This window comes from Ochotona curzoniae, unplaced genomic scaffold (assembly GCF_017591425.1).
Source record: "Ochotona curzoniae isolate NIBS_2020 unplaced genomic scaffold, NIBS_Ocur_1.0 scaffold_4506, whole genome shotgun sequence".
Classification (NCBI taxonomy): domain Eukaryota; kingdom Metazoa; phylum Chordata; class Mammalia; order Lagomorpha; family Ochotonidae; genus Ochotona; species Ochotona curzoniae.
The window spans coordinates 27338342-27364371 of NW_024467119.1; the positions used below are offsets into that span (position 1 = coordinate 27338342).

Consider the following 26030-nt stretch of genomic DNA (forward strand, 5'->3'; position numbering starts at 1 on the left):
ACAGCACCGAATAAATCATGACTAAAAGCCTTGACTTCCATAAAAGTAGACTGTAACCCAGCTTTGTTTGGGTTGTACCATCAAAGAACTTAAGCACCAATTTTAATTGAATTGATTTTTTAAGCAAACATGCCTTATACAACAGGTGAAGAGAAAATACAACTTGTTTCAAGTAAAACATTCTTTTTCCTAGTGACCAACATGTAATGCATATGGCAGGCCATGCACTAGCTTATTAGGCCTTATAAGGCGGCGGTGCATAGTACCCACAACAGACACGTGAAGTGCACTCCACTATTATTTCTATTTCAGATGAACAAAATGTGGCTCAAGACGCTTAAGCAGCTTTCCCAAGGTCACAACGCTTTCTTGTAGAAGAATTAGAAAGCCTCAAAGGGAAAAAGAAGGGGATTCAACCCAAATCCTACCACACAATAGAACTGCTATGAACACTTCAATACAATCATACAAAAGTCTTTCAAATGGAGTGAGAAATATGAGTTTACTTTGGTGTAAAATAAATGATGAAACTCAGGCATGCTTTTTTTCACATTATGACTTTGCATGAACTTATCGATGGCTACACATATTAGAATTCTTCCCATCAATTGCTACTGATATAACATGCCATAGTTACACTATGATGCACTAACAATAACCTATTTGGCACATTTTGGAGACTCACAGAAATTTCAAACTCCAAAAGTTATCAAGCCTTGCGTCTAAGTTCCAGATCTGCCACAACCACATGATGTTGAAAATACATGGCTTTGATAGATTTTCTAATTCCAGGTGAGACCCTGAGAAAATCATGTAATCTTTCAAAAAATATTCCCTCATTAGTAAAATATGAGTATTAACATTTTTAATTATCAAAAAGTCAGAGACAGGCAAGGCAGACACTGAGTGCCTGACGTGGACCTTCTGTTCACCAAGTGCCTTCTCACTGACCTTGACATCCTGAGCCTGCGATTTCTGTGCAAATAAAGAAGGGTTCATTAGCTGAGCATCAGGGAATAATTAGTTGACCATCATGAGTGTGAAACTGTCATTCTAAGATTACTTTCAGAGATTTTAGAAATCTTCAGGGGCTGCCGTGGTGGACTGGTAACAGCTAATCCTCCGCCTGTGGTGCAGGCATCCCAACATGCACACACATTCCATACAGTTCTCACTCAGGATGAATCCTGGGCCCATCCCAGGGTTTTCTTTCTCCAAGAGGAAGGTCAGCATCTTTATGTTCACATTACTCAACTCAGGATGTAGTGAGCTACTTGGCATCTCACTAAATGTTAGTACAACGCCCACACATGTGCTAACATTTTGAATGAAAAACAGTGGAAACTTCACATGGTTGAGAGGGCCATAGGGAAAAGTTGTGGTTTTCAGGCAGCTGCAAGAGGGCACTGATGAGGAAGTGAGACAGATGGGTGTGCTTCTTCCTGCAAATGTGTGATGGTTTTAGCAATGAAGGCTGAAGATATTAAACTGATCAGAATACCCAGTCAGTAGTCCCAATGTAGACCAAAAGCCTTTATTGGTAATGGACTTACGGGCTTCTGGCAGCCTTTGATGAGGCAGCGAGCTGATGAGAGTTTACAGGGAGGCATCCTGCAGCGGAAGTGAGCATGAATGCGCTGACTCACACCTGCAGTTTGTTTCCTGTAACCCCGGAAGAATGTTCCGGCACAATTGAACAAAATCATTCTCTATGCCAGGAGAACATGCTTGCAAGGATGTTGAAAATCTGATGGGCATGCTGCCTGAAGAGATTGTAAGGAAATGAACAAATGTTTTCCACTATAGCTATCAAATCAGCAGAGTACTAGCTTTGCTTAACAGGGAAGGAATCTGCATAATATTGACATAATCTGTAACTTATTGAATATCGTGTTATATCATTCATCTTTCAAAATAACACCAGCCTCTCTTTTTATGAAAAACAAAAGTTATCAGAGAATAAAGAGATTGTTCTTGCACAGTATTTTTTCCATGTTTTATGAACCTACATTTAATCATTTTGGTTCCTTTTTCTTTTTCTCTTAGATTTGATTATCAGTGGCTATAGCAGACAGCTCAAATTCTGTACAGTGTTTTTCTTTGTCATTTTTGACATTTATTTCCTCATATGTTTAACATCAGGGTTTTGAATAACCTTTGCGTTGGCATTAACTCATTTGAAATTGATCTTCCTATTTGAATACTCATCACACACACACACACACACACACACACACACATGTTTGTTTGGTTGGTTGGTTTTCATGATACCTTTTCTTAGGCTCTGGGATTTCCCTGTCCACACTCCCCTTTATTGTATTTCTTCCTAATATAACAATAGTATAACTTCAGCAACAATCACAAGTCCATCACTCTTCTTTGTAATTGTACCATGACATTGTAAGTATAGAATACGGTACAAAGTCCAGCATTCTATTGTCAAGATACACTTAACAGTTTCATTGGGAGTCCATCTTGTTTTTTTATCTCAGATGTATTTTTATCTTGGACTTCGATATTTGTGCAGGCATCCCTCAAATGTCTTGAAGAAATACCGAGGATAGATGAGAATGTACCATCACCACGCAGTGTTGAGTGATCCTTAAATACTTGTCACTATTAGGTAAATATGGTCTCATCTCCTTCAGTAACTGAGATGCTAGGTTTTTAATCTTATCCAAAGACATGGAATACTCAACACAGAATGCTAAATGGTGACTATAGTAAGTTAAACACAAGGCAACAGCTCCTGGAGTACCTGGTGTTTCTCCCCATGTCCTTTGTGTGTTCCATGTTCCAGATGCAGTGAGGCTGGCACTAGGCCCTATAGCTGAACCTTTTCTCTGCAGAATTAGCACCCCCTCACATGGGCCACAGAGATGCCAAAGTTCACACTCCCTATCCCATGTGGGAGAAGGCTGTGGTACTGTTCATACCCGCAGGTGTGCTGTGGGTCAGACTGAAGCCTCAAACAACCAGATGCAGCTACTAGTCTCAGGGTATACATTTACCTCTGGCCTAATGATGCATCAAAACAAAGCCAAATACACTTATAAGCTGCTCATTGTTAAAACATGCACAGGGTGATGAAAATGCTAATTTCAAAATAAGAATGAATAATTGACTGATTATCTAGTTCCACATAAATAAGAATATTTTCCTATTAATAATATTACAAGGTGATTTTCATCATCCTGTGATAAAGAATAAGCCAAATAATGAAACAATTAAAATGATAATAAAAATAAAGTTAGCAACAATAAAAAAGCATATAAAAATGATAATAAGCCAATGTTTTTTAGACATTTTGAAGTTCTTTGACTCATTTGATAGATGAAATGGAAACGCAGGTGCTGTTTACCAACAGATACGGTGATTCATCATAATCTCACATCATTAATTTTATACCACTTTTACCCTTTTTAAATGTTAAAATTTCTATTGATTTTCACAATAAAAGCAGCATATAGATGTAGTTTTTTTTTTAAACCAATGGTATTGGCAATCCTAAAATATTATCAATACTTATTGTCCATGAGACTCAATGAGGCAAACTTTTAAAATACATAATGGTTTAGGAGTAGAAATTTGTCACAGTGTTTATATACCACTTAGATTACTTGCATGTTGTATGGGAGTCCCTGGATTTGAATTCCTGCTCTACTTCCAATCTAGCCTCTTACTAATGCATACTCTGGGCAAAGAGTGGAATATGTATCAAAGTCTTGTATCCCTGACACCCATATTAGATATATGGAATGAATTCTAGACCGCAGCTTTGGCTGGTCCTGCCCTGCTTGTTATGAGCATTTGAGGAGTGAACTTGCAGATGGAAGTTCTCTACTTCTCTTTCATTCTGTTTTTGTAGTAAGTTAAAAATACCTTTCCTGAAAATCTATATCCTATGCCAAAGCACTGAAACTTAAGTTAGGGAGGGGGAGAAGGGACCAGGGTCATCATGTTTTAAAGCTTCTGCTTCTAACAAAATATAAAGTTGAGAAACATTAAATCAAGTAATGTGGCCCAATTCCTGCAGTTGCTACAGCCCTAAAGCCACATAGGAATCCAGGGTCCCTCAGTCTCACTGGGTTTCCTTCACTGCACCTAAAGTTCTGAATTTTAATTGGCATTTACAAGGAAACAATGTGGAGTTCAACTCCGCATTCTACTAGAAAACAGAACTGCATTGATCCGAACAACTCTGGCTTTGAATGAGTTTTCACAAAACTTTTTGGATGAGTGGACTATTTAGCAATGTGTAAATGAAATTTTGTTTTCAAACATAAATGGGTTAAGAAGTGACAAACTGCTTGGCAGACGATAAATAAAATTTGACTATTCCCCAAGTGTTTGTAAAACCCAGGAACTGAGTTTATTTAACCTACAATATGCCCCCATCAACACAACCCATGAGGATAGGGTAACCTTAGGTCCTCAGAAGACAACTAATAATAGAGAAAATGTCTAGTAACTAAGATTTTTATCTCATGTGTAGGATTATCGTATTTTACTCTATTTTTCTATGAAATATTTGTCAAATTTAATCAAATTTGATATATAGAGACATTTTCATAGAGCATTTAGAAGTCTGTGGCAAGAAACTTGATACAGGAAATAGTACTTGCAAAGCAAGGTGTGGAGTTGACTGTAGCCTATCAGCCACAATGAGTGTTATCTATTGAATAGAGAGAGGGTGGAAGTATGTCAACATTGAACCCAGAGGTCCTGAGAAAATATGAAACCTCAGCCTCCAGTAAAAGTGGAACCTAGCTGGGCCAGGTGTGATAGCCTAGTAGCTAAAATCCTTGCCTTGCAAGCGCCAAGATCCAGTTTTTGTCCTAGCTGCTCCACTTCCTCCCAATCCAGCTCCCTGCTTGTGGCCTGGACATAGACATAGTCAGAGCGTTCATGTTTTTATTCACTACCAAAAAGCTGAAAACAGCCAGGACCCTGAGCTGGGTCAGGCTGAAGAATCAGCCTGGGTGTCCCACCTAAGTAATAAGGATCTGAAAGGCACCTCGCTGAGAGCTGCATTGCAAGTGGAGAAGAAGAAATTCAAACCAATTGCCTTGGTAATGGGATGCATGTATCTCAAGTGGCATTCTAACACTACATGGCCACCCACAATTACTTTTCATTTTGCATAAACATTTTGAAATACCTAGTAAAGTTGGTTTTCTGTGTCATCCTGAAGTATATAAAGATTTACAGTCTTCACCAGATTGCCTAGATGTCCACACCACAAAACATTCAAAAAACCTTGAGCTTAAGTGCTCTAACCACTAGCTGATGGCTGGGGTTCAGCCAGTCTACCAAGGGTAAGATTTTTTTTAATGATTTTAATGTATTTATTTACTTACTTTTATTAAAAAGTCAGAATTGCAGAGAGAAGAAGAAAGAGAGAAAGATCCTGCATCCACTGGTTCACTCCTCAAGTGAATGGAGCTAAGCCAATCCAAAGCCAAGAGCTTCTTCCAGGTCTCCCACACAGGATCCTGGGTTCATAGTAGATTATGTATTTGTCTGTTTGTTGCTACATATTTTGCCTCCCAAAATATCCCCAACTAGTCCTAAAAAGTAGAAAACAGAATTGTCAAATCCTTTTGATAGCAGTGGCAAAGAAAAAAGAACTCAACTTCTGGGGTAGAAAATACAATTGCAGAAGAAGATCTATGTTCATAGCAGCACAATCAGTAATAGCAAAAACATGGAAGCAACCAAAATGTCCATCAGCAGGAGACTGGATAAGAAAGCTTTGGTTCATCCACTCCATGGAATACTACTCAGCTATTAAAAAAAAAACAAAACGCAGTTCTTTGTGGCAAAATGGGGCCAACTGGAAACCATAATATAAGGGAAATGAGCCAATCCCAAAAGGTTAGATACCACATGTTTGCCTTAATTTAACCTGTAATATTTTTTCTTCTTTTTCAACCTGTAATTAATACTGTCTCAATCCATGTATTTTGAAAAATTGTAAAACCTACTATACTTTCAAAACCTTGTGCTACACCCCTAATATACCTGTTATGCCCCTCAATTGTTGAAATGTCAATGGAGTAGTCACAGGATGTGGTTAAGAACTTGCATTATTTTTAATAGATTGTTTACTCAACATTGTATATTGTTGCTGATGTTATGTTGGGGCTTTTGATTGATTGGGTTTTTACTCTGTTGGCTCTACCTTCAGACCAGAGAAGATCTCCCCAAAAAGCTGTTGAATTTATCTGGAGAATAAGATGCTGGACTCTATGCTTGGTATATGCTTGCAATTTAGGAATCTCAACTGAACTTGAACTGTGGTCACACAACAAGGTGGAGGAATCACCATGGGGGGATGGTTATGGGAGGGGTGGTGGGAATCCCAGTACCTATAAAACTGTGTCACATAATACAATGTTATTATAAAATAATAAATAAATAAATAAAATTACAATCATGAATAATAAAATCAATAAAAAATACAATTGCATATATATATTAAAGATCAATGATTATGAAAGTCACCTGTTGTTTTGATAAAGGTTCTATATATCATTTATTCAATCTGTTTTTCAAAAGACATTAAATAAATGCTGTCAGGAAGGTATCAAAATTGTCATGATCTTTTGGAACAAAAGTTTTAAATTTCTAATATATTTACAAAGAAACTTGTAAAATTATTTTCCTATTAGTTTGACAATGTTCTCCCCAATCCATATGATATCAAAATGACCTTAATCATACTGCTAAGTCTTATTTTGGACTAAATTACATAAACTGAAAATAGTATTTTCTGCAATGGGAAGGTTATGTGTTTCTTAGAAATGAATTATTTACAGCAACTTTAAGATCTCTGTGTTCCTAAAAGGAATTTGAGAACATTACAAAACGTAATAAGGAGCCAGCATTGTGGCAGAGGGGCTAAAGCTAGCACCTGCGATGGGAGCAGCCCATGTGAACATCAGCTCATTTCTCAGCCAGGTTCCTGCTGATGCACATGGGTAAGCAGTGTAAGGACCAACCAAGTGCTTGGGTCCATGCCACTCCCAGAAGATACCTGGATGAAATTGCTGGCTCCTGAACTTGGCCTGGCACAGCCCTGGTTACTGTGTCTATTCTCCCCTCCTCTCTCCTCCCCTTCCTTCCCCTCCCTTTCCTTTCCCTCCCTCTCCTCTTCTCTCCCTCTTTCATGTATACTTCTGCCTTTCAATTAGGAATAACAATAAAATATTTCAATGAACTTTTATTAATGTGAATTAGACATCGTCATTGATTTATCTCTATCATAATTTCTTCCACTCCTAAATTTCTCTTTGATGGAAGTCATGCCTCTCAAAGAAAAAAAGGTGGGGCTAAACTTGGTGTCTATGTTTTGGCTTTACTTACTGGATAAAGTTTGAGCTGTTGTAACAAAGATTCTAAATCACATGGCTTAAGTAACAGATGTCTCTTCTGTGAAACAGTCCTCTTGATCCAGGAATGTGCGATGGCTCCACTCTAAAAGGAATTTCAGGAACCCAGATTGAAACAGCAACTCTTCCATTCTTAACATATAGTTTCCAAGACTAGTGTTGTGTCCCACTATTATCTGGCAGGAACGGTGAGTGAACTAGCAAAAGCATAGGGCCTAAGCTTTAAGAACAAGACCTAAAGGGGCACCCACACTTTTAGTTATATGTGAATGAGAAGTGACATTATCACAGCTATGCCAAGCTACTGAGTAGCTAATTGGGCAGCCATATGTACAGCTAATACTTTTACAGAAAGATACAAAAGAGCTTTTATCAAATACAAGTACAGTTGGTTCACAACTTACAATGGTTTGAATAGTAGTATTTTTTAACATTACAATGGAGCAGAAGCAATTTCCATTCAGTTGAAACTTATTCAAATCTCAAGTTCTGATCATTAAGCAGGCAGGTGATATGTGGTGTGATATGTGATACTGTCACATGGTGCTGTGGAAATGATCAGGAGGAGAAAATGAGTAACGATTTACATTGTTCTGGGCTGAGAAGGATGCTTGGTGGGACATGGCATTAGATGAATTTTTGAATTACATTACCTACAACACCAGATAGAATTATGAGATGTCATAATTTATTGCAAGTCGAAAAGTATCTATATAACAGCTCATTCTGACAACATGTCACCATTTTTCCAGCGGGGAGTTTAAGTGAAATGGATATTGTAAGCAGATTATCATTTCTTTAGTGTTCAGACTCTGAAATCACTTTTTCTGTTATGTCAGTTTCTGAAAATTATATACACGAAAATAGGTAGAATTTCAGCTTTGATTTGTGGTGTGTGTTAGGAAATGTTCTCATGTTTTCAAACATGTATTTCCAGTAATTACAGAGTTACTGATGAGTACACTGGGATGCTAAAAGTATAAGCGCTTAATTGCAAACATTTTCTAACCACCACCATTTATGAAAATGCTGTGTGCTAGTATTTGGTCTTGGATTGTAACACACATCTCTGACTCTGTACCTTACATAGCAGGCATTATTCATGCAATTTGCAAATCAGAGCACTTTGGGGCAGTGAGTGTGGATATACCAGCCAAGTACTTAAGTGCTAAAGTAGAGATGTGAAACCAGATCTGTCTGATTCTGAAATGTTTCTGTTCGACATCTCACTTAATCCTCTTAACACATTTGTACAGTAGGCAGCTGCTCTGCATCTCACTTAACAGAATATAAAGCTAAAGATCAAAAAGGTTAAGTGACTTGCCACAGAAATTCAGTAAGTAATAAAGTGAGAAATTTTGATTTTTAAAATCTATGAATAAAAGTCTTTGAATATAAGTGTTGAATTAAAATTCACTCCATTAATTATCAGCAAACCTGTTTTACTAGACAAATCTGCTATCATTTATTTGAGTGATCTTGGACATGTGACTTAATATCCCAATATTCTAAGATTGATAATAGGCATCCAAAGGTGCTGTTACACATAGGAATTAAATAAATTAATATGTGTGAAATGCGTGCAAGAGTTTGGAGCAAGTATTCGACCTCCGATTTGATTTTCAGTCCTTTCTGTATCTCAGATAAGGCGTAGCTTTAAAGAATCACATTTAGGTTCACACTGTGAGACATTCAGAAACAGAAACATGAAAAAGGAAGTGAAGGTTACTAAAGTCATAACCTGAATTGTTTAATATGAAGGCTATCAGAGGAGCCAACTGGAAGTCAGGGACAAGAAAGCATTTTTCAAATCCTCAACTTAACAGGTGCAAAATGTAAATGGCATTCATTTGTGCCTGAAGGAAAAGGTTATGTACAAATTAGTGTACTTGTCTGTTTCAGAGTCATCTAATAGTACCCACCTTCCTAGAATTACTCTTTCTGTTTATTCATGATTAACCTTCACATTTAATAAAACTCAATGATTTTGGAAATTTCTTCTCTAAAATATCATTATGTGTTAGTGTTGTTGATACATTAGATTTCTTTCTGTTTCTCTGAATTAGTTTTTTATATAAGTTAGCTTTTTCACTTCAGGTGAATATAAACTTTGCCATAACACATGAGTGATAAAATCAATATTAATGAGTAATAGCTACTGTAGTAACTTATTTTCTATCTCCTAAGTATTTTTTGTTTAATCCTTTTCATTTGAGGACAACTCAATTATAGTGGATAATGCTATCACCTTCATTTGGGAGATGAAAAAAAAAAAACACAGGGAGATCATAAAGCTGCTATGAGGTCCCACTCGAAGAAACAGAGTGAGTTCCAAATTCTGTAATGTAGAACCTAGCCACTCTGGCAACAATTGCACTATCGTGCCTTTATTTTAGGTTCATCTAGGGTTGCATACTAAAGAGAAAATGGGCTGAATGAGATCAAGGGTGTACTTTTGAAACCCTATTTTCAAATACACAATCATTAAAATTATATTCTTCCTTTAAAATCTAATATCAGACAGATTTATAAAACTCTTGCAGGTGTCAAAAAACCTCTCCATTAAATATTTATAAATCTGTATATATTTACTTCTCCTCTCCTTTTCACCATGAAAGGCAGCTAAATTTAAGTGTTATTCTTTACTGTTGCCAAATTGAGACTTTTGCCAAGTACTATCTTATTTGTCACAATAAGTGGGCCTGCCCTGAAAATCATTAGTCTGTATCTCAACTGCTTTAGAAATTAAACATTAACAATTTCACAAAAAGTTCCCTGCATGTGGTTTGCTATAGAATAATTTCCCTTTCATAATGCTGTGTAAAGAATAAATAATGCAAACTGTACCATAAAGTGTTTTTCTTACTCTATGATCTGTTCCATTGGCTGTGGAAACTTTAGTATCAGATTTTTGGTTGCTCTTGCCTTGTTTTAAGCTTTATCAACATTTCATCTTCCCTGAGCTGGACAGCTGAGATCTGAGCTCAGGGCAGATAATAAAAACTGATGTGATACCCTGCAGGAAGTCCTGACGTGGTCTTCCATGTGACTTGCCTTCACAGTTCAGATGAAACGTGCCTTTTCTTCTCCATCAGGTGGATAAATTTAGTCACTACTACTTTCTTGTAATCATTAAGTCTCCCAAATTCATACACGTATGTACAATCTTGCTTTGTTTTACTTTTCTTCATAAACTTATGATCTGACATTATGCTAGCTAAGTTACTTCTTGATTATTTACCTCTACTGACTCCATGAAAGCAGGCATTTCAACAACTCTGCTTGCTGCTGTAGTTTCAGGGCGTTATATAATGTCTGACATTTGGTAGACCCTGTTTATTCCCCTGTTGGAATGAATGGGGTTACGTTGTGTGCATATATGAATGTGTGCCACACAAATGATTATTCAACACACAGGCTTTGGGGCGATGTAAACTGCAACCACAAAGCAGGGACAGCTAAGAGACTCCACAAATCCATTGAGGCACTGAATAGTTGCTGTCAACAGGAACAGCACCAAAGGCAAAAGTTTTGGCTATATGTTGGCTACATCTTCAGTTCTCTCAATATCCAATAGGAGAAATATTAGCTCCCTTAGCCTTGAGCATCAGCAGCCCCTCTGGTCAGCCTCACTTAGTAATCTTCCACCTTTGGCATTAACAGTAAGTGAGCACTATTATGAAAATCTGGGGAAGGCAAAGAACAACAAACAGCATTGATTTCATATTTTGAAATCTGATAATCCTAGATTTCTCTTCAATCTTTCTGGGAGGAATTTGAGAAAGCAGAGTTCCTCTAGAGCAAGTGGGTTAGAGCCATAGAAGTACTGTTTTAGTTTGCTGTTTTGATCATTGTAACTTTACTTTCCTAAATACATTGCCTGAAACAACAGTGATTTTAAGTATGTGTTATTTAAAATGAAAGACATATAAAGGATGGAGTAAGCAGATATTGCAAATGGGACTAGTGAGTGATTGTTGTGAATGTAGGTACTAGGACAGTATAACCTAGTAAAAGTGCAAGAGAAAAAAAAAGATGTAACTTTTAGTAAATTTGCACCGTGAAGCTACAGTCTTCACAGCTGGATTGAACATAGGTCCCCATTGAATGATGATGTATTTATTCTGAAGTAGGCACCCAAATGCAAAATAGGGCTGCTGTCTCAGAAGCCAATGACCCACAGGAGACAGAAGGGAGAGTTTCCAGACAGAATGGAGGGCAGAAAACAAAAACTCCTAGATGAGATCTGACAGTAGCTTTTGCTATTGGATGCAGATTACATAGGGCCAGGGATTTTAGTCCATAGTGAGAACTTGGGATTTCATTTTGTGTGAATGGGAAGCCTCTGGTGGATTTTAAAGAGAGGAGTGACATTTTAAAATAATCACTGGCATTTTTAAAAGAATCGCTGCCAGAAGGAGAGAAAGCCAAGAGCCTGTAATAATTTGGAGCCATAATAATGGCTTTGATTAGAGAAGTGGTAGCCAAAAGTATGAAAGGGTTGGATCCTGGAAGTGATTTTTAGGCAAGACATTTTTACTGACAGCTTAATGGCAAGCAAAGACAGTGTAGAAACAATGACATCAAGGCTTTTGGCTGGAGTAAATGTAAGTGTAAAACTGCCATTTGCTGTGATTGGGGGAGACACAAAAGAAGAGAAAACTCAGACATAGAAACTAATAGTTTCTTTGTGGCATGCCAATCAGAAAAAAAAAAAAAAGAAATTCTGAGTAGTACTTGGATTGGAATTTTAAATTGAAGGGAATGGCCTAGGATAAAGTTATTACCATAGAGGTGGAGTTTGAAGCCATGGGATAATGGAGTCACCCTGGAAATGAAGGTACATAGAAAGATGTCTGACATGTGAGTACAGCACCATTTGAAAGTCAGAAATTGGAGAAAAATATAAATAGGTAGATGGAAGGAGGAAAGGAGAAGCCAGAGTGAAGGACGGGATGGAAGGAACTAAACAAGGGAGGGAGAGAAAGGGGAAGGAAATAAGGGAGGAGGGAAAGAAGAAAGGAGGAAGGGAGGAGGGAAAACGGAGGAGAAATGGAAGAGGAGAAGGATGGAGGAAGGGAGGGAGGGAGAGAGGAAGGGAAAGAGGGCAGAAGGAGGAAGGAAGGAAGGAAGGAAAGGGAAGGGAAAGAAGAGAGGAAGAAAGGAAGGTAGGAAGGAAAGAAGGGAAGAACAGAATTGAGAGAGAGGGAGAGAAGTATGGAGAGAAGGAAGGAAGGAAGTGAGGAGGGGGAAAACAATAAGAAAATGGTCATTTTGCATCCTGAAACTACAAGTATATTCTTTTTGATTTTTAGATGTGTTCTTTTGTGCAACTGTATTGTTTTTATAAGTAGAAACGGTTTTTAATGTAAAATTAGATGCATAGATTTTAATTAGATGCATAGATTTTAATTATTCTAGATACTGTAAGAGATGACAATTGAGACGTCTCCAGAGTAGATCTTAATGTAGAAAAAGACCCTGGGTGATGACATTGCTGTCCAGCTGTTGGGGAGAGGAGACTTTAAGATTTACTACCTGTCCTGATGAGTCTATGATGAGCGAGACTGGGTTCCTATAAAAAAAAATTGCAAGCCAGAAACCATAAATAAAAAGTAAAATAATAGAGAATATAAAGTAATATTTGGGTTACAACAGACCAAGATGAAAACTCATAAAAGAAATTAGAGGCAAAGATAAAGGTGAATGTTCATGGAGTAGAAGGGAAAGTGGGAAGAAAATTAAAATTTTGAGTGTATACTATATTTCCACTGAAATTGATTTTATGAGCAAAGCTTGTAATTGCCAGGGAGGTAAGAATGAAGCATATAGACTATGAAATCAAACTCCCTGGAAAATTTATATTCTAATGATATCATCCAATTTTAGAGTGGGACATCAATAATTACATATGAATAAACCTAGTTGTATGGATAAATCTATCATTAATTTAAATCATCACATGTCTGGCTTGGTTTCAATTTTTTAAGGTTTTATTTCATTTAGTCTCCTCCAAAACTCTATGGGGCTGATGCTCTAGAAATCATTATTAATTTCAATTTAGAAGTGAAAAAAATGAGACATTAAGAAACCTGTCCAATTACATACCCTGAAAGATACTGATGCTGAACAATAAAAAATGCCTTCAGTTCAAAGACAAGTTTATTCTTGAACAACAACTTCTAATATCTCCATCTTTAGTTTATCTTCAGTACAAGACCTTTGGTAACAAGACCTTTGATCACAAGATTTTTTTGAGACAATCAAATTTTAAGTTCCAGTAAACTTACTTGTCTTCTTGAAATATTAAAAAAAATCTTTTTAAAAAAGATTTATTTACTTTATTGGAAAGGCAGATGTACAGAGAGGAGGAGAGACAGAGTGGAAGATCTTTTGTCTGATGATTCATTCCCCAAAGTGACCGCAATGGCTGCAGCTGTACCGATCCAAAGCCAGGAGCCAGGAACTTCTTTCCAGGTCTCCCACGGGTGTGCAGGGTCCCAAGGCTTTGGGCCATCCTCTGCTGCTTTCCCAGGCCACAAGCAGGGAGTTGGATGGGAAGTGCAGCTGTCAAGATTAGAATCAGCACCCATATGGGATCCCAGGCATTCAAGGCAAGGACCTTAACCATTACACTATCGCACCGGGCCCGAAATATTTAAAACGTTTTTAAACTTTGGCAAAAGAGGAAGAATTAAAAATCTTCCAATACTTCATCTATTCTAAACAAACCCTGTAGTAAAAACCCATGAAACATGAAACATGAAATGAAGGAAACTCATTTTTGGATTTCTCAAATATACTGAGAAAATTCATAGAAGCCTCATTTCCTCCTGGCACCAATGGCCCTGTAAATGTTCTAAGATGGCAGTACTGAAAGAACACTCCAGATAGGTAAGATGTGCTTTGCCTGCTTCCATTTACGTCCAGCTTCACGTCTCAGCTTGCTCAAAAAACACAACCAAACTTCCTCATTCCATCCAATTTTGTAGAACTGTGCTTAGTCCATCTCTCACCTTAAATTATCCCATCAGCTAGTCTATAGGACTGACAAAGTTCTTCAACTTGAATTACAGCTCATGGTCAATGAGCTACAATTGGCTTTTGTGTTGATGAATTTATTTTTGCAAAGGATCAGAAACTATACCCTCTGTTTTAACTTCCCTCAAGGCACAAATACACTTAAAATTACATTAATTAAAATAGTAAACTACTTAAGTCATAAGTAAAGAGATGGTCATTATGCTGGTTAAAAAAACACAAACGGCTAAGAAATCAGTGTCTGTTGATTAAAAAGTAAGCATATTTTTAAACTATGTACAAATTTTTATCTAAATATATTTTAACGTTTAAAATCTTTGTAGTTATTACTTTTGCTGCTGCAGTTTTGTAAATATAAGGGATTCTCCTTTTTCCCTTCTCATTTCCCATCCCCATTTGCCCTTCCTACCATTTTCACCTTATTATTATAGCAGTACCTTTTTTTTTTAATCTTCATACAAAACAAAAACAAATTGATACATAGGTAAATAAATATACACGCATTTGCACAGATGAACTGGGTAACGGAGACTGGCATACTGGGAAGCGAAGATATGTTGCAGTAGGCATCTATATTCCAGAATAAAAGGAAGAGGATTTTCCCAAAGAAACAGTTAAGTTAGCAGCATTTCAAAAATTTACATTTTATTTATGAGAGGCAGAAAGAGAGACAGACAGAAGTGAAAATGCTCTAATGATAGGTCTACCCCCCAAAAGCCCACACCAGCCCCTAGCTGGAGAATAGAAGCCTAATTCGAGGACACAACACCTAAGTAATCAATGCTGACTACATTATCAGGAAGCTGGAAAAAGGAACAGAGTTTAGAATAGCCCATGTATGGCAAGGGGACACATAGGTATCTTACTACTAGGTTAAATGCACACCTAATGAAATATAATTTTAAGTATTTAGGGGGATTTGTTTCTCCTAAATATTTTTGGAGTAAATATGAAAGCATAGAGAGAAACAGGAATACTTTATGTAACCAAAAGCTCAGGATATTTCCCTGCTGAAATCTATCGATTAATTTTGATGCTACAGACATTAAAAATGTAGTCAGATATTTTTTCTTAATTTGACTTTGGAAATATCTGAATTTGCTAAAGCTTCATGATAATATTTGATATACGAGGGGATTTTTTAAATATTGAGGGGAAGTAGAATTAAAAAATAAATTTATTTTAGTGTAAAAAAGAGTTCCAAACCATTCAGTAATTTTGATCCATGGATTTTATATATATATAATATACATAATAAATTTAGGTTAGTCCCATTTTTCCATGAGAGTTTGGAAGTGCACTTGTGTAAAGCTGAGAGTTGGTTGGGTGTGTGGACTGTACATAGAAATTTGAGACATCAGTGAATGGTTGAGGTATGGAACTGGATAAGACTGCAGATAAACAAGAGCTGAGAAAAAAGCAAAGCAGGAAACATACAAACAGCAGCGGGTCAGAAAACCAATGAAATTGTTTTAGCAGTGATTAAGTTGGTGTCCTCATAGTAAGCAAGCAATTACCCAGAATCTCCAAAGCAATTTCTTGATTTTAAAAATAATAAGTGAAGGAATTATGGCAACTTCTAGAAGGCAGCAGAGATACAAAAAACAAACACTTTGCTCCTAAAACTGCAAAAGGAAATATAAATTCTAAACATATATATATATTTTTACTTTAGAGATTCACACCCTCAGAACCACAAGATAGTGAAGCTATGGTTCTTTTTATTACTATCATTTTGTGATATAGTTCCTAGGCCCAGGGATTTCTCTTATCCCCTCCCCAATCCCATCCTCCTCACTGAGTTCCCCTATATCATTACTGTAGCATAGTTCTTCATAAACAGTCATATGTCCATCATTGTGGGCATGAAGCCATGGTTCTTTAATGAACAAGTTTGCAGTAATCTCTTTAACAGTTTATTACCGCTTGAAACTGTCTGCTTGATTCCCTCTGCCATTAGAAAGATAATTTTGACTTGAAAATTGAATTTGCTTACTACTTCCAGAACTAAATGAAAATTCTGGTATACTACAAAACACCTTACCCTTAGTTCCACTTGCCTCTCTAATCCCACTGGCCATTCTAAGAGTGCTCAGCCCCACATTTAGCACACTCATCTTCATTCCTCAAGATTCCATACTCTTTACAAAACTTGGTGGCTCTACCCCAAAAGTTCTTTCCCAAATCATTCAGTAAGCATATATTTGCTCTTTTACGGTTTTTATTAAATTTTACATCTGACATTACCTCTTCTATGAATACATTCATGAAATCAAAAGCAACAGCAACCTCTACTGTGACATCAACCATAGCATATTAATATTATTCCCTTTTAAATGTATCTCCAACTGGTGTCTGAGATCCCTGAAGTTGAATAATGTGTTTTGAAGGTGGGTTGCTGCTTTTGAGGACAGAGGCAATTCTTGGAGTTATTCAATAGATTAATAAATACATAATATTCTTGTAATCATTATGCAAATATAAATTTATAGTTAGTGCTTACATAATACAACTATCTATAATTTTATATTTTTGCCCCAATCTTGTTAATCTTTTGTTTTTGTCATAATATTTTAAATTTAAAATCCATATTTTAAGAATCAACAAAATATTAACGTTATTTCTGAAGAAAAAGTCTATAATGAATGTAACATGACCATAATTTTAAGATAAAAATCTTAAGGGAAAAGTACACCAACACTTATTGCCTTTACAGTACTCTTCCTCACATACAGATTTTATGCCAGAACCTACAATCTTCTGAAGTTTGCTCTATATTCTTTGACATGTGATGGAGGCTGTGTTAGAACCCTCAGTTCTAATGATTATTTGTAATGCATGAATGTTTCCTTTCTAGGGTCAGTGTTCTCAATATTGCCCCACCCCTCACCTGGAAAACAACCCTTCTGCCTGCTGTGAAACTGCAAAGCCAAGTCCCACATTTGAAGTCAGGTTAAGAAACGCCATCCCCGCAAGTGCGCTCACATGTTGCTTGCTCACTATGCACACAGCACCGAAACATCAAATATTGCTGATTTATTAGTGAGAGAATTGTACCTAATGCCTTGAAGTCAAGGAGAGTTCCAAAGCCATTTCTGGGCAAAATATCCACCATAGGTGTAAGATGCCAAATCAATTGCTTTCATGTCTTTGATACTCACAAACTTCACCCAAAACTAAGCAGAATTTCCTCTTAGGCAGTGACAAGTAATCTCCTGGTTTTATTCTATTTGTTTCTTTCCCAATGAAGTATGTTATTTTCAGCCACAGTGAATAGTCTTTCCACTTGTGCCTCAAAGCATTATTGAAATGGTAACTTCCTGTTGTTACAAAGGGATTATAGAAGCATATTGAAAGAAGGGGATATGAATCAAGAAGAGTAAAAATAAAATAAGGAACACAAGATCATCTTTTGTCAGCCCGGTCCTCATCAGATGAGTCACACCTTGTAAAACTTGCTTGGTTGTTCCTCTGCTTGTGTGCTCCAGGCCCAAATACACCCAAGCAGTGTGCAGGGGCATGAGATGCCCAAGCTCTCTCCCATGGCAGTTCCGACATTCTGTGAGTTCAGATTCCTGTATGAATGATAATGGATGGGAGAGAGGCAAGAAAGAGAAAAATTGGACCCTGTACAATTATTTGTAACATGGAAGAGATACATTAGTGCAGGGAAAGACAAAGAGGTTCGCAGAGTGGATGAAACTATAACTGCTTACACTGATGTGCCATTTGAACCTCTCTACACAAAACAGCTAACTTGTTCCCACACTGAATTTTGATGTTTTGCTTTCATGATCTCATGCTGACTATTTTAGCAGGATATTTTCTTATACTCTGATCTTTTTGACACATACAAAGCAATACAATCCTTTCAAGGAACTAAGTTATTTTTTCAGTTTTAATTCATTATCAATGAATACACTTGGAAGATAGTTGACAAACAGCTTATCAAAATGTGTAACCAAAACAAAGGCACACAGCGTATAAATCTTAATCAGCATCCAAATGACCATCTGCTTGCAGCTAAGACTCAAATCATCCACTGCAGGCCACGCTTGGCATGTTGCACAGATTTGGATATCTTAATAGCATGAGATTTTGGCAACAGCAAGTTACCTTCTATCTACATGCTCCCTTAACATTACAACAAAGTTCATAATATTACATGCATCCCTTCACTAATGAACTGCTCTACCTATAGACATTTAATAAAAGTACTGTGAAAATGCTGATGATGAAGATGATTATGGTGTTTAAGAGGTACAAAATGCATTTAGATGACATCCAGAGGCCCATCAATGACCGTGCATCTCTATAGGTCAGGGGCTATAGAACATACCAGAAACACTCTTTCTACTTAACAAGGATTTCTCTGTACAATGGCAAAATGATAACATACACCTCCTTACCTTTTTCCAAAGAGTTGGGGTGTTATGGATATAAATAAAATGTGTTTGTTCCTTCTTTACAAAAACCATACCATGGAAAATAATAACAATGAGGAATAAAACAGAATAAATAAAAGTGATTATTTCTAATGCTAGTACCACAGATTCCCTGTCTCCACCTCCCACCACTTGATTTATCACAACAAGTGGATGTCTTAACGTAAAATTTTGTTCACTGTTTAGATATTTTTGTTTGGAAATCTTAGTTTTGGTTTTGTTTCCTAGATAATTTTCCCATGCGACACACCATGTCCATGTAGTTCATCCCTAGATAAACTGAAGACAGTGTGTCACAGGTGTGTGATACCTTTTAATTTAATGAATAGGTGAATGATTCAGATAACAAAGGGTTTTCAGATAATGTGCATTCTTCCAGAAGTTTCTCTTCTTGCTGTTTATTCTCCCCTTTCCCTTTATTTTTGTGCACTTCTTAATCAAAGTCCTATAGACCTACTTCTGGGAATGAACCATGGTTCAAAAGTTCCAGAAGTAAGGCTATCAACAAATGCCATGTGTATTTAATTCACAAATGGCTGTGATATGTGTCACTTCTTTCCTTTGTCATGTGTAACATCGGCCTATGCTGAGAGTTCTTAGGGGAAAGAAACTGTTGTTTAATCCTTAATTGTCTCTATCATTTGTTTCTGTCCCTGGGACATTCAACATTGAATTGACTGAAAAAATGCACAATGAATATATTCATAAGTCATATATATGGTAAATTCTGAAAAATTGGTACTTCATGGAAAATGTTTTGGTTTTCTCCCAACAGGAAAGCATACAATATCTCAACTTGTTACACTCAGAAGTATTATTCAAGGACATAGATGAAAATTTGCCTGATAGCAGGCAGTTTTTATTTGGAAGTAAAATTTGATGAATATATAGAATTAGTTTCCATTTCTATTTTTTGTATAATAAATTTTGCTTTTATTTGATCTAAAAGCATATGAACTGCATCAAGTTTCGAAGACTGTCTTTCTTTTTAATTTATTTTATGATACAATTCCATAGGCTCTGGGGCTTCCCCTCCCCTTCAATAATTCCCCCTATATTATTACAAGAGTAGAGTCCTTAGAAAACAGTCCTAAGTCAATCATTCTAACATTAAAGTGTATCCAGACACTGAAGGTAGGACAATGGCAGAGTCCAACATCCTATTCTCCAGATTTTAACAATTTCATTGGGAGTCCATCTTTGGTTTGGAAGTAGAGATGCACACTGCATTAAATCAAGTCTTTCATTTTCTAATAATCAAGAAATATATTTCACCTAAGCAACTGTTATTTGTTAAGTTGTTATTCTGGCGGAAGACATTAGCCTAACCTGGAGGTGCCAACCCTGCTGCCAAAACACTTTCATCAAAAGGGGATATAAGGACACTCAGGTGAAGGGTGAGCACTGGACCAGGGTGGATGAGACAAGGATTGTTATAGTGTTCAAATCCCCAAGATGATCAAATAAATCCTTATAAACATGTCATATAAGGACATAATCAAGACACATTGCTTTAAAGGAATGTCAGAGGTTTTTATAGATGAAAAACACATTTTTGGGCTTCTAATCTTTCATGTTCTTATTTTCCCTTTAAAAGTCTAGATTGTTACATAACTGTAAAAGTAAGTAAACATTTAGCAAATTCTTATTTCCTTTTAGTATACTTTCTCAGTTTATCCCTGATTCATTTGGAGAATACTGTGGGGTTTATTTTTGTTTTAATACCAGCTTTATTCATTTTGGTGCACACAATATTTGTCTTGTAATGAAGGTTTGGTTCTCATTTAAAAACATTTAAATCATCATGACTATTAACATGTGTGTCACCTGAAACCAGTGCTGTGGCACAGTGAGTTAAGGGGGAGCCTGCATTGCCGGCATGCCATAGGAGCCTGAGATTTGAGTCCAGCTATTCCACATTGGTTCTAGCTCCTTGAAAATGTGCTTAGGAAATTAGTGGAAATGAATGACATCCTTGGGCCTCTGTACTCATGTAGGAGACTCAGATGGAGTTCCAGACTCCTGGCTTCATCCTGGCCTTTGTGGTCATTTGAGCTGTGGACCAGCAAATGGAAGGTTACTGTCTCTCTTTATATATGTGCAACTCTGTCTTTCAAATAAAACAAATGCATTTTTGAAAAATGTGCATGCTCATTACAATAAAAATCTCACGTTTGAAACTCCCTACAGGCATATGTATCCCAGTTGTTGAAATTTCATACAACATTTGATAACTACACCGGGACTAGAGAGCATCCATCAGGTTAAAGGTAAGATCCATCACTTCAAAACCCTTAACCAAAGTTAACCGAAGTTAAGAAACAAAAGTAAACTTGATTTTTTTCTATTTCATTTCATTTTATGACACAATTTCATAGGCTCTGGGATTCCCCCCAACCCTCCCTATGCCTCCCCCATGGTGGGTTCCTCCACCTTGTTGCAGTATTACAGTTCAAATCCAGTCATGATCCCTTCATTGCAAGCATGTACCATGCCTAGAGTCCAGCATCTTACTGCCCAGATAAATTCAATGGTTTCTTGGGGAGACCATCTTTGGTTGGAAAGCAGAGCTGGCAGAATATCATCCCATCCAATGAAAAGCCCCAACATAACATCCACAACAATTTACAACACTATGGAGTTAATTGACGTGGTATTGAGTGACCAATATGTTAGAAAATGCAAGTTCTTAACCACATCCTGTGACTACTTCATGTACATTTCAATTTTTGTTTATACACAGCTGGCTGCTATACACCTTAAAATGGCTATAGAGTACTATTCATTGTCTCATGTCTATTTTCATTTTTATAGTTAGCAGTTTATAGTATTGAATCATTGTTACTGAACTTGGCGAATTTTAGGATAGTCCAAACTGGCTTATAACTCTAACAAGGCATATGTCAACAGTTGAGGCGCACTGAGGTATTGAAACTTTTTCAGCATACCCCTCCTAAACTTGATTTTCTAAGATGAATATTATATTTAATATCTTGATCATGAATTACACACTGGTTTCAAAGAAACAGCTTTGTTTACCAAAGTTAGTGGTGTTGTGTTCCAATGCTATTTAAGAGATACTGGCTGATATCTGAGATATATTTATGTTCAAAATGGTGAGCTATAAGAATACACCCCCTCTTTTCTTCTCTTATCTCATTTAAGCCCTTAATTCCTAACACATATTAGGCCATGGCTTGGTGATAAATTTAGCTTCATGTGTCTCTATAAGAAAAATCTGTCACTGTCAGTGAATAGTGATGATTGCAGGGAACAAAAGGAATGATTATTAAGTGAAGCATGCCTTGATAGCGTTCATATGAATGCATGATAAAGAGGAATTTTGACAGAGAAGGGTAAAGATCCTATGGAAAATAGCCCCAGATACTCCAGGTTCTCGCTGCCTATAGAATAAACCTACCCAAGCCTTATTGTATAAGAAAGGCCTCTCCTCAACCACAAAATAATACTAGTTTTGTTTCATTGACTAAAGGAGTTTCTATAGCATGTGGAAAAAACATTGAATATATTAATGTTTCAATCTCTACAATAATATAAAATCTCATGATTTCCATAGAGAACACATTGCACATGTATTATAAGTCTGGCTTTAGGGCTCAACCATGTAAGATCCTTTACAGGCATTCGCAACTAAAACTGAAAACAGTAAGTTTATTTCTGAGAAATGTCACAAGTCTCTACAAAGTCACACTCATTAAGAAAACCATTAATTTTAATTAGGAAAACAATAGTCCATGATACTTATGTAGAAAATATAAATACTATACAAAGCAACTAACTGAAAACATGGATGTGTTAGAAATTTGTATTTCCATTTTTGATATCAAACTTGCAACAGGAAGATTATATTACAAAAGGTAGAGACTAAATCACAGTAAAGCAATGTTATTAAAGATCCTAGGTATGTGACAAAGGATCGCATCCTAAGATGTTAGGGCAGTTGGTTTCAATAGATAGGAAGATACTTATGTTTTGACACGATATGATATGGGAGACGGATTTTAACACTTGTGTTTGTGAGTGAAATGCATTGTAAGTTGACTTTTCAGGTAATTGTTTCATCTGCAGGTTAAGATTTTGAACTGTCTCACTGATTGGACTTTTGCATTTGAGAGGTCTTACAATGGAAGCTAGGACCCCTGTTTTAACTCTGCTGTTACATTATATACCTGTCTCGGTCCGTAATTCAATTTTAATTTTGATAGATTTATTCTAGTTAAGCCATAAATATCAATGTGTAAACTTGTTTTGATTAAAGAATTTTTCCATAAAAATAAATAAATAAAAAATGTATAAAATCTCTCTTTTTTGGATTAGGAGTTTTTAGAATCTAATTTAATTGAAAGGATTACTAAAATCTGGAAGCTAATAGTTATACAAATCAAAGAGATGCTGTGGAAAGTTTAGAGAGAGCAGTTGACTAAAGCATGGCATTAATGATGCCAAACTCGACAGCACTTCCTTCCCTGGCAACCATAGAGCCATTTAATGTTACACAGAGGAAGAAGTTGCTAATTAAGAAACCCTTGGCTTTGATTTGGAAATGTCTGCTCTTGGTCACAAGTGAGACAGAATAAACATTTTAATGAGTCACATAATCTGAACTGGAAAACAATTCAAACATGTTATTCAAAATCAACAGCATTTTTCATGTTATTCAAAGGAAAGGGAGCTGTTTTATAAAGAAAATATAAATAAACCGTGCAGCTTCACCATACAGACCATTAATGAATTTAAACATAAAATTCTTTAAGAACCTGACTTTAAATCCAAACTATAAGATTTATCAACCAGGCTATTTAATAAACAGGTAATTTAAAAAACTGTGTTAGTCTTTCCATGTAGCATCCCTCATCCCACAGCATACACACGTGTACAGGGTTGCTATAAGGTGTAAGTGTACTATGTGTGTAGTGGGAGGCACACTGTAGCTTATTGATTAAAGGGAGTAACTTTTGATCATGTGCTGCTGACTTTCCACAAAGCATCACTGCCTCACTAGGCAGAGATCCCTAAGCACAGAGAACTTCTCATCATCCGTGATTGTCAGAACCAGGCAAGCTGACTCAGTTCAACTCCATGTGTTGATTATGTCCTTATTGTGAAGCGTGAACAGCATTGCCCACTGATGATACAGAGATCTGATCACAGACGGGGTCATTCCTCATGGAGTTCAATCTCATAAAAGAGTCGCAGAGAGTGACAGTTCTTTATAGCAAACATTCTGTAAGCACTGATTGAACGAGCAAATGAATAATGATAGTCAATGAATAGCTACTTTCATTCCTGCCTATCTAATAGCATTTCTGAAACTAAAACCACAACATATTTGTATTCTTTGTCATTTCAACTTCCAGCCATAACCGATAAATTCATCAGTGTGTGGCTGCTTCTAGCACTTTGAGACGCATTGTCTCTGTTGTGTTTCATTCTTTCCAAAATGACTGTAAAGACAAGTGCACAGCTAAACATAGAAAGGCCACGGTAGATATTCACATGAAGGGTGTTAATTTGCTTAAACAATACTGAATAATCTTTCCTGATCTTAATTTCTAAGCAGCATACTAAGAGCCAGAAATACACCCTGAAAACAGAAGCTATCCTAAGACATGGTTATAAACATAATTTTAATCTAGCGCTTCTTCATTAAAACAAACAAAATAATTTAATAAAATCTAGGAAAGTAAAAACATAAGGAAATCACTAAAATATTTTAATATTCTCTCATTTTCCCGTTATTCAGAGATTTTTGGATAGCTGTCATTATTTTGTATTTAAAATGGGGATTCTTCTTTCTTTAAACTCCATCATTAGTAATTTAATTTGGGTATCAAAATGAAAATCAGGATACATTCTTTCTATTGACTAAAGTTGCAGATTGTTGAAATGTCATTCTGAAAAAATTCAGTTGCACATATCTGTATACACGGATACACATGCAAGCATATCCAGATGGTTTGACAAATACATTTATAAACAACCTGTTTTCACACTCAAGGGGAAATGTTCTGAGATGAATTCCACTCATTCTCAAGTCCCAGTTTCTTTCAGCTCTTTGCAATATTAAAGTATCCTTACAGTAAATTAAACCATTTCTTTAAGTTAATTCCATTTGTTGTTTCTAACACCTACAATTAAATAAGCTCTAATATTGCATTGTACTAATGCTTCTAGTAGTAAATAGGATTTAAATGAAAAAATAATATTCAGTCATAGAACAGAATGAAAACGTAAATTAAAAAAAAAGTCAAAGGAACCAGTATGTCCTTTAATAGGCAAATGGACAAACAAAATACTGTTCATAAATATAATAGGATATTATTCAGTAATAAAAATAAATGAGTGATCAAGTCATGGAAAGATATGGAGAAAACTTAAATACTTATTGTTATGTGAAAGAAGTCAACCCAAAAAGGCTATACACTGCACAAACTAAAAGAAGTCAAACTGAAGAAGCTATATGTCAGTCTGGAAAATGTGAATGATAAATAGTTTCTGGGATTTAGAAGTTAGGCAAGGACGAACAGGATGAACAGGCCAATTAGAGGGGATATTTAGGAGACACCATCTCATAAAACTATAATGGCAAATATTTGTCATATTGACATTTGTTAAAAGCTATTGTCCAGTGTGAACCATGAGCTTTACTTTATAATACACCACTCTAGCTGGGGAAACTCTACAGCACTGGGGACTGGCTCCATGGTTTACCAAGCTAATGCTACTTCTGCAGCACTGGCATGCCACAAGGGCACTGGTTCTAGTCCTGGCTGCTTCACTTTCCATCGAGCACCTTGTTAGTGGCCTGAAAAAGTAGAGGTTGCTGGGCCAAGTCTTCAGGCCTCTGAACCCATGTGTGAGACCCAGAAGAAGTTTCTGTCTCCTGGCATGGAATCAATGCAGCTCCAGCCATTGTACCCATTTGGGGAGTGAACCAGAAGATAGAAAACCCCTCTCTGTCTTTCCTTTTCTTTTTGTAACTATGTCTTTTAATAAAAACAAATCTTAAAAAAAAACTGTACAGCAATAATATAAGATATTAATAATAATAGGGGATTGGGGGCTTAGGTGAAAGTGGGTAGACAACTCCTTGAATTTGTCTACTCTGCAATCTTACAACTCTTCAAAA

The 26030-nt window shown here is 36.4% G+C and overlaps 1 long non-coding RNA gene across 2 annotated transcripts in view; it reads left to right on the top strand.

The window, feature by feature from the left end:
• LOC121147387 overlaps positions 1-25805 on the top strand; it is a 34772-nt gene extending 8967 nt beyond the window's left edge. The window contains exons 3-4 of one of the 2 annotated variants that reach the window (XR_005882371.1): positions 17293-17410; positions 22951-25805. This is a non-coding gene — a long non-coding RNA (uncharacterized LOC121147387). Of the gene's footprint in view, positions 1-17292; positions 17411-20877; positions 20905-22950 lie in introns of those variants that run through there. The other variant, XR_005882372.1, reaches the window with a different exon arrangement.
• The last annotated feature ends 225 nt before the right edge of the window (positions 25806-26030 follow it).